Below are 9,359 nucleotides of genomic sequence, written 5' to 3'. Positions count from 1 at the left end.
ATTCCTCTCCCTGCCATCAAAGCCTTATTGAGGGGCACATCTCCTCCAAGAGGACTTCCCAGACTAAGCCCCCCTTTTCCTCTTTTCCCACTCCCTTCTGCATCACCCTGACTTGCTCCCTTTGTTCATCCCTCCTCCAGGCCCCACAGCATTTATGTACAGATATGTCATTGATTTATTTGTATTGATGTCTTTCTCCCCCACCCCAGACTGTTAGCTCGTTGTGGGCAGGGACTATGTCTGCTTATTGTTGTACTGGGCTCTCCCAAGTGCTTAGTACAGTGCTCTGCACACAGTAAGTGCTCAATAAATATGATTTAATGAATGAATAACTTGGCCTTTATAGTCTATGCAGATAGAACAGAGCTTGGTACAAGATCTGCGTTCACTTGAGTTTTAATTAGAAAATTTTGAAGGTGAGTTTTTTTTAACGTCATCATCATCATCACTATTTATTGAGCGCTTACTAAGCGCGCGGGTGAGTACAACGATGATGGTATTTGTTAAGCGCTTACTATGTGCCAAGCACTGTTCTAAGCACTAGGGTACAAAACAACAGAGCTGACAGGACACCTTTCCTGCCCACAATGAGCTAAACAGTCGAGATGTCCATTATCTGCAGGTTCTGCCAGAGATCATTACTCAATTAGGAAGATCCAGCCCGTCCCAAGGAGCAGAGATAATTAAGCACTTACTATGTGCCAAGCACTGTACTAAACATTAGGGTAGATACAAGTTAACTGAGTTGGACACAGTCCCTCTCCCACATAGGGCTCACAGTCTTAATCCCCATTTTCCAGATGAGGTACCTGAGGCACAAAGAAGTGAAGTGATTTGCCCAAGTCCACACAGCAGACAGATGATGGAGAGGGGATTAGAACCCAGGTCTTTCTGACGCCCAGGCCCTTGCTCTATCCACTAGGCCATAGTGCTTCTCTGATGCGCTTAGTACAGTGTGCTGCACACAATAAGTGCTCAATAAATACGATTGAATGAATAAGCAGTGATAAACATTACCCCTCACCTCTAACCACTAGGCCTTGCTAGTTCTCTCCCCCTGTGGAGAACTGGTTTTTGTGTTGGAAATCTTTTGCCAGTTGTTTTGTGAGTCTGGGCCTAGAGTAGACTAGTGAAAGCATTATTCCGAGGGCTAAAAAAAAAAAGAGTTCCCTCCTCTTTGAGCTTCTAATGGTTTTTGGGCTGGAGGCAAATTGAGCTGGAGACTCTGCCTTAATGCTTGCCATTTATCAAGCAATCAATCAATCCATCAATTGTATTTATTGAGCGCTGTGTACTAAGCGCTTGGGAGAGTACAAAAACAGAGTTGGTAGACACAATCTGGACAATACAAGATTCAACATTTCCAAAGGGACCTTCACGCAGAAGTGATGAAGATTTTAGCGCTTGCAAATTTAGGCAGTTTGTGGATCGATTTCTTTGTAGAATTCAAGTGAAAACTAGCCTTGTTCTGCCATCTAGTGGAGCGAGGCCGTAATGGCATCGGAGTTAGTATAGTGATTAAATCCTCTCCTTATTCAGATGATTCATCCATTCATTCAATCATATTTATTGAGCGCTTACTGTGCGCAGGGCACTGTACTAAGCGCTTGGGAAATACAGGTTGGCGACATATAGAGACGGTCCCTACCCAACAACGGGATGATGGCATTTGTTAAGTGCTTACTATGTGCTGAGCACTGTTCTAAGCACTAGCTCACAGTACTGCCTAGCTAGGCAAAGTTTTTATCTCTCTTCCTTTTTTTAAAGGGTATTTATCAAGTGCTTACTATGTGCCAGGCACCGTACTAAGCAATGAGGTATGTATATGTACAGATCTGTATCATATGTCTATATCTGTAATTTTATTTTTCTATTTATAATTATAATAATAATAATTCTGGTACTTGTTAAACACTGTGTGCCAGGCACTGTACTAAGCATTTATATTAATGTCTGTCTCCCCCTCTAGACTGTGCGCTCGTGTGGCCAGGATTGTGTCTGTTTGTTGTTGTAGTGTACTCTCCCAATCGCTTAGTACAGTGCTTTGCACACAGTAACTGCTCAATAAATATGATTGAATGAGGTAGATGCAAGCTAATGAGGGTGGACACAGTCCATATCCCACAAAGGGCTCATAGTCTTCATCTCCATTTGACAGTTACTAAGCCCAGAGAAGTAAAGTGCTTTGCTCAAGGTCACACAGCAGACAAGTGGTGAAGTCAGGATTAGAACCTTCTAGACTGTGAGCCCGCTGTTGGGTAGGGACCGTCGCTATATATTGCCAACTTGTACTTCCTAAGCGCTTAGTCCAGTGCTCTGCACACAGTAAGAGCTCAATAAATACGAATGAATGAATGAATGAATGAACCCAGGTCTTTCGGATTCCCAGGCCGGGGCTCTAATCCCTAGGCCTTGCTGCTTCTCTCCCCATGCAGGGGACTGGTTTTTGTGTTAGAAATCTTTTGCCAGTTGTTTTGGGAGCCTGGGCCTAGAGTAGACTGGTGAAAGCATTATTCTGAGGACTGAAAAAAAAGAGTTCCCTCCTCTTTGAACTTCCAATGGTTCTCGGGCTGGAAACAAATTGAGCTGGAAACCCTACCTTAATGCTTGTCATTTAACAATCAATCAATCAATTGTATTTATTGAGTGCTTACAGTGTCCAGAGCACTATACTAAGCACTTGGAAGAGTACAAAAACAGAGTTGGTAGACACATTCCCTGCCCACCATGAGCTGATAGGCTAGAGGGGGGAGCCAAACATTAACATAAATAAATTATGGATAGGTACATAAGTGGTCTATAAAATATGGATTCGGTGTGTCGTGTCGTAACGGCTCGTTAATTCAAAATTTGGCCTGAACTCAATGAGGCCGCATCCCAGCTCCTGTATCTCGGGTTCTTACATGTCAGTTGGTCAGTTGTATTTATTGAGCACTTACTGTGTGCAGAGCACTGTACTAAGTGCTTGGGAGAGTACAGTATGATGTCAATCACCCAAGCAACCGGTCAGTGATATTTATTGAAGGGTTGCTGTGTACAGAGCACTGTACGCTAAGCACTGTGGAGAGCACAAGACAATTCAGCGTTGCCTAGCGTAAGAGCATGGGCCTGCACTTAATTCTAATCCCAGTTCTGCCACTCGTCTGCTGGGTGACCTTGGGCAAGTCACTTAAATCCTCTGTGCCTTGGTTCTCTGGTCTGTAAAATGGGAATTAAGACTGTGAGCTCCATGTGGGACAGGGACTGTGTTGAACCCGATTAGCTGGTATCTACCCCTGAGCTTAGTACAGTGCCTGGCACATAGTAAGTGCTTAACAAATACCACAGTCATTTTTAGACACGACCCCTGCTCTCAAGCAGCTTAAAGTCTAGTGGGGGAGACAGATGTGAAAATAAATTACTGATGGGAGAAATAGTAGAGTAAAAGGATATGGACATAATTGCTATGGGGCTGCCATCACTTTCTAGATTGTGAGCCCGCTGTGGGCAGGGATTGTCTCTATTTGTTGCTGAACGGTACTTTCCAAGAGCACACAGTAAGCACTAAATAAATACAATCGAATGAATGAATGAGTAATATTCCTCTGGTGCTTCTACAGTACAGGTTTTACCTATAATTTTGGATGAAATGTGATGAGGGAATAAGGAAAAATATTTTGTAACACAGTGGGGAGATGTGGTGAGGTGCTGGAGGAAATGGTTTTCTGTTAATATTTTTAATGGTATTAGTTAAGCACTTATACGTACAAGGAGGGGGAGCAAGAGGGTGAGGAGGAAGAAGGGAAGGAAGAGAAGAAGAATTTGTTAATGCTTACTATGTGTCATAGAGACAAGATAATCGGGTCCCACATGGGGCTCACGATCACAGTAGGAGGGAGAACAAGGATTGAACCCCCGTTTTGCAGATGAGAGAACTGAGGCACGGAGAACTGAAGTGACTTACCCAAGGTCACTCAGTAGGTACATGGCAGAGCTGGGATTAGACTCCAGGTCTTTCGCCTCCCAGGCCTGGACTTTAGACCACTAGGGCACGCTGCTTGCTCTATCAAAGCCACCGTCACAAACAATAACCCGTGGATGTTTTCTTGGAGAAGCTAAATTAAAAAAAATATTGTTAATGTTTTCACGGGGCCGAATGAGTTGGGAAACCAAGGGATTTCCAAATTGGTCTCAGGAGCATCTTTCTTAAGGAGGATGGAAACCAGCAGAGAGAGGAGGAAGTTTGCTAGTCGCCCTAATTAGAGCAGATGGGGTTCACCGGGTCAGGGAGAAATCCGAACTCTCAGTTTCCTCAGAAATGAGGTTTAGGTGGCTAGAAATTCTGAAATTGATATTCTCTAAATGAGGACTTGCAGATTTAGGAGATTTATCTGGGGATTACTACCCAGAGATGGAGCGGCATATCTGATTACCACAAGTATTTTAATCTATTTCAGTGCACTTTGAATAAAAGGCTAGGAGGAGAGATAATCACAGCGGAGGTCTAAGTGAGCGCTGAGTTAAAAAAATTTGCATATTAGGTTTAAGGAAGAACCTAGTTGAAGACAATGAGGGAAATTGGGAAAACGGGAAGTAGTGTGGTCTAGTGGAGAGGGCCTGGGTCTGGAAGTCATGCTAATCTCAGCTCTACCAATTGCTTGCTGCGTGACCTTGGGTAAATCACTTTTCTTCTCTGTGCCTCAGTTTCCTCAACTGTAAAATGGGGATTCTTGTTCTCCCTCCTACTGAGACTGTGAGCCCCACACAGGAAAGGGATTGTGTCCAACCTAATGAACTTGTACCTACCCCAGTGCACAGAACAGTGTTTGACAGATAGCAAGCACTTGACGAATACCATAAAAAAAATCAGATTTGCCGTTTTATCAACTAGGAAAATTGTACTGTTCACTCCCAGATCTCTTAAGCAGGGAAGCAGCATTTCTTAGTGGAAAAAAAAAATAGGCCTGGTCAGAGGACCTGGGGTCTAATCCTGGCTCCGCCACATGTTTGCTGTGTGACCTTGGGCAAGTCACTCAACTTCTCTGTGCCTCAGTTCCCTCATCTGAAAAATGGGGATTCAATACCCATTCTGCCTCCTACCTAGACTGTGAGTTCCATGCGGGATGGGGACTATGTCCAACCTGATAACCTTGTATCCACTCCAGCACTCAATACGGTGCTTGGCACATAGTAAGTGCTTAAAAATACCACAATTATCATAATCATTATCAAGGTAATAATGGTATTTACTGAGAGAGGCAAGGCACTGAACTGCACACCTGGGAAAGTGAAACAGAAGCATAAGACTCTAACCCTGGCTCCGCCACATACTTGCTATGGGACCTTGGGCAAGTCACTTCACTTCTCTGTGTGTGCCTCATCTGTAACCCCCATTACCAGCCAATACCAGCCAGTGAAGGGTGTCAAAATCTTAATAAATGGGAAGATGATGAGGTGAATAATAATAATAATGGTATTTGTTATGTGCCAAATACTGTACTAAGTGCTGGGGCCAGTACAAGATAATCAGGTCCCACATGGGGTGCACAGTCTAACTTGGAGGGAGAACAGGGATTGAATCCCCATTTTCCAAATGACAAAACGGAGGCCCAGGGAAGTGAAGTGACTTGCCAGAGGTCATGCAGCAGACAAGTGGCGGAGCCGAAATTAGAACCCAGGCCCTTTGACTCCCAGGCCCAGGCTGTTTTCCACTAGGCTTCTCTCTGTATGTACACCCTCAGCCCTCCATGAAATGAAGCAGAGAAGCAGAATGGCTTAGAGATTGAGCCTGGGCCTGGGAATCAGAAGGACCTGGGTTCTAATCCCGGCTCCGCCACATGACTGCTGTGTGACCTCGGCCAAGTGACTTTACTTCTCTGGGCCTCCATTCCCTCATCTGTGAAATGGGGATTAAGGCTGTGAGCCCCATGTGCAACAGGGACTGTGGCCAACCTGGTTCACTTTGTATTTATCCCAGAGTTTAGAACAGTGCTTGGCACATAATAAGCCCTTAACAAGCCCCATAATTATTATTATGTTTCTGGGAAATGTGAGATTCTCTCCGGTTGGGGGAAGGACATTTTTGGAACAAGTCTTAAGTCAGGTCAACGAAAGGAGAGTAGGCTTAGGCATGGGCAGGAGTTTAGTTCCCAGTCCCAGGGCGGGGCAAGCCAGGATGTCTCTTTTCTCAGGGGATTTAGATCCTGGTGTCTCTCTCCCTTTTAGAGTGGGAGTTCCAAGCACATGTCGGCTGCGATTTTCCCCAACCTTGGAGGGGAGTGGGTTTGGCAGCCCAATCAATAGGAACCAAACGACAATCCATTTCAGGTGATTGCGCTTGGGTTTTTTTTTTCCATCAATTTCAATGCTAGCTCCACCACAGAATAATGAGGGAAAGGCGATGCCGATCACTGCCTGTGAATGCCACCGCACACTTCTCTGAGTGACTGAACAGCACGGCCCTGGGAGGCAAGAGGAGAGATCAAGAGGGGAAGATGAGGAGAGAGAGAGAAGAAAGGGTGTGTGGGGGAAAAGGGAGAGAGAGAAGGGAGAGTGGGGAAAAGGGGGAGAGAAGGTGTGAGGAAAAAGGGAGAAAGACAGGAGAGAGCATGGGGGAAAGGGGAGAAAGAAAGGAGAGAGGAGAGATAGTGAGGGGAAATGGAGAGGAGGAGAGAGTGGGGGGAAGGGAGAGACGGAGAAAGAAGGGAGTGTGGGGGAAAAGGGAGAAAGAAAGGAGAGAGGAGAGGGGGAAATGGAGTGAGAAAGAAGGGAGAGTGGGAAAAAGGGTGAAAGAGGAGAGAGTGAAGAGAAAGGGAGAAAGAAAGGAGAGAGTGGAAGGAGATGGAGAGAGAAGGGCACGTGCGGCAAAGGGGAGAAAGAAAGAAGAGAGTCGGAAAAAGGGAGAAAGGAGAGAAGAAAGTGACAGAGTTGGGGGGAAAGGGCGAGGAAGAGGAGAAAGAGAATAGAGACAGGAGAGAGGGAAAGGGGAGAGGGGAAAGTGGAAAAGGGAGGTGAGGGAATGGAGCCAGAAGAAAGGGCAAGGGGAAAGGGAAATCAATCAATCAGTGGAGTGTATTGAAAGTAGAGGGGAAACAAAATGGGAGAGGAGAAGAAAAGGGGAAGAGAGAAAAGAGAGGGAAGGGCATTGGAGGGGAGAATAAGAAAAGGGGCAGGAGGGAGGGAAAGTGGGAAAAGAGAAGGAAAGGAAAATTTTCACATGGAAAAAATTATAAATAGGCATTGGTGAAGGTTCAGTGGGAAATATAAAAGAGGAAACTGAAGAAATCTCCCTCAGTCTCAAGTTGGAAGCTGTGGTATGCCTAGCAATTTTTGGCACATAAAGTTAACATGAATATTTGGGGAATCACAGAGAGTCTTGTCTGAGGAGACACGACAAAGGGACAGATGTCTCTGGTGGTGAAATACTACTAGAAGGTTTGGGCAAAGGAACTGTGGGACCCAGAGTGAAGGGTTTTAATGTATATGAAAAGAAAGCATTATGTTTTTGAAGCTAAATCCCAGGAATTACAGTTAAACACTAGACTGTAAAATCCTTGAGGGCAGAGTTCTTGTTTAGAAATCTTCTGTACTCTAGACTGTCAGCTTGTTTTGGGCAGGGAACATGTCTACCCACTCTATTGTATTATACTCTCCCAAGCGTTTAGTCCAGTGCTCTGCACACAATAAAGACCACGGACCGATTGATTGTACTCTCCCAAGGACCTAGGTGCAGCCTCTGCACAGAGTTGGGCGCTCGATAAAAACTATCACTGATTTTTTATTATTATTGATCGATCAAATACTTCCTCAGGAGAAACATTTTGCTGGACAGCTGTGTGGGAGAGCTGTTTAGAGGCTTTCCCTTGGGTGGCTCCGAAGCAATGGAAAGGACAGGGGAAATTTAGAAAAGAATGCAGGAGAAAAATCAATTGATCAATCAACTGTACTGATTGAGTGCTTACTGTGTGCAGGCCACTGTACTAAGCATTTAGGAGAGTACAACACAACAATATCACAGACACAGTCCCTGCCTACAAGTTTAGAGGGGGAGGAAGATATTAACAGAAATAAATTACAGACATGTACAGAAGTGCTGTGGGACTCGGGTGTGTGATGAATAAAGGGAGCAAGTCAGGGTGACATAGAAGGGAATGGAAAAAGAAGAAATGAGGGCTTAGACAGGAAAGGCCTCGTGAAAAAGATGTGCTTTCAGTAAGGCTTTGAAGGGGGGAGAGTAATTGTTTGTCGGATGTGAAAAGGGAGGGTGTTGAGAACTCTGTGTCAGGCGATTTTAATGTTACTTTTTGGATGAACTGTTTTTAATAGAAGATTTTGCAACATCAAAGACAGAAATTTTCTCTTCTGCAGGCTGTAACTCGTCCTAGAAAAGTGTGAGAATGGAAATGCAACAAATTTAACAAGAGTACAAGACAGAAATGCATGAATACTCAAACAATGTAACACAAGATTCTTTTTTATGGTATTTGTCAAGCACCGCATTAAGTTCCGAGGTAGAGACAAGATAATCAAATTGGGCATAGTCCCTGTCCCACAAGAGGGTCCCAGTCTAAGTAGGAGGATTTAATCCTCACATTATAGCTAAGGACACTGAGGGCCAGAGAAGTTAAGTGACTTGTCCAAGGTCACACAGCAAGCAATTTGTGGAGCAGAACCCACTAGGAGCACTCTGTCCTCCAAGGGAAGGACAGAAAGAAGGTGAGAAATGACCGTGTCTTTCATCATTCTACTAAAAACTCTCTAGGCAGCTTCACAATAATAATCCGAATGGTATTCCTTAATTAAAACTCCTCACTATTGGCTTCAAAGCTCTCCATCACCTTGCCCCCTCCTACCTCACCTCCCTTCTCTCCTTCTACATCCCAGCCCGCACACTCCACTCCTCAGGTGCTAGCCTTCTCACTGCCTCGTTCTCGCCTGGCCCACCATGACCCCTGGCCCACGTCCTACCTCTGGCCTGGATCACCCTCCCTCTTCAAATCTGCCGAACAATCACACTTCCCACTTCAAACCCTTACTATGTGCCAGGCACTGTACTAAGTGCTGAGGTGGATAGAAGCAAACTGGGTTGAACATGGTCCCTGTCCTACATGGGGCTCACAGCCTCAATCTCAATTTTCCAGATGAGGTAACTGAGGCCCAGAAAAGTGAAGAGACTAGCCCAAGGTCACCCAGCAGACAAGTGGTGGAGCCAGGATTAGAACCCATGTCAACTCCCAAGCCCGTGCTCTTTCCAGTAAGCCACGCTGCTTCTCAATAACCATTAGGTGTTGGCAGGGCTAATAATAATAATAATAATTATTGTAGTTAAGTGCTTACTATGTGCCAGGCACTGTACTAAGCACTAGGGTAGAAACCAGTAA

The sequence above is a fragment of the Tachyglossus aculeatus genome, chromosome 18 (assembly GCF_015852505.1).
Source record: "Tachyglossus aculeatus isolate mTacAcu1 chromosome 18, mTacAcu1.pri, whole genome shotgun sequence".
Lineage (NCBI taxonomy): Eukaryota > Metazoa > Chordata > Mammalia > Monotremata > Tachyglossidae > Tachyglossus > Tachyglossus aculeatus.
The sequence above is the reverse complement of the archived record's forward strand: the minus strand, read 5'-3'. Positions refer to the sequence as shown.